The sequence below is a fragment of the Apodemus sylvaticus genome, chromosome 7, assembly GCF_947179515.1.
Source record: "Apodemus sylvaticus chromosome 7, mApoSyl1.1, whole genome shotgun sequence".
Lineage (NCBI taxonomy): Eukaryota > Metazoa > Chordata > Mammalia > Rodentia > Muridae > Apodemus > Apodemus sylvaticus.
The window spans coordinates 71,088,613-71,089,102 of NC_067478.1; positions in this window are offsets into that span (position 1 = coordinate 71,088,613).

Genomic DNA, 490 nt, shown 5'->3' on the forward strand with positions numbered 1-490 from the left:
ACAGAGACAGGTGGAAGGGGGCGGAGCTTGGGGCTCAGCGGCTCCGTCATTGGATGTAGGGGTTGCTGGGGTACTGACGAGGGAGGGTTAGCTGAGGATGAGGGGGTGGGGCCTGAATGGGCTGAGAGGTGTGGGTTTTGAAAGGACTCCGTGAGGACTGTGTAGAAACCTGGTGCAGATGTTCCTTAGCTGGCATCGAGGGTGGCCATTAGCCCTATGTTGTCATCAAGCACACAAGCACATGGCCCAGGTGTACTAGGAAGAGTCAAGCACCACGCTCCTTCAGGCAAAGTATGCATGCTTCCGTACCTTACCTCTCCCAGAAAAGAATTCTGGTTCCCTAGTGTGGGGGCTGAGGGCAGGCGTGGCGGTGTGATAAAGTCTAGATACTGGCCGGCTCCTCCCCTAGCTCTTTCTGGCTTCCCACTGGAGGAACAAAGGAGATGTCCAGCCCTCTTCCAATTTAGCCATACCTTCCTCTACCCTTATC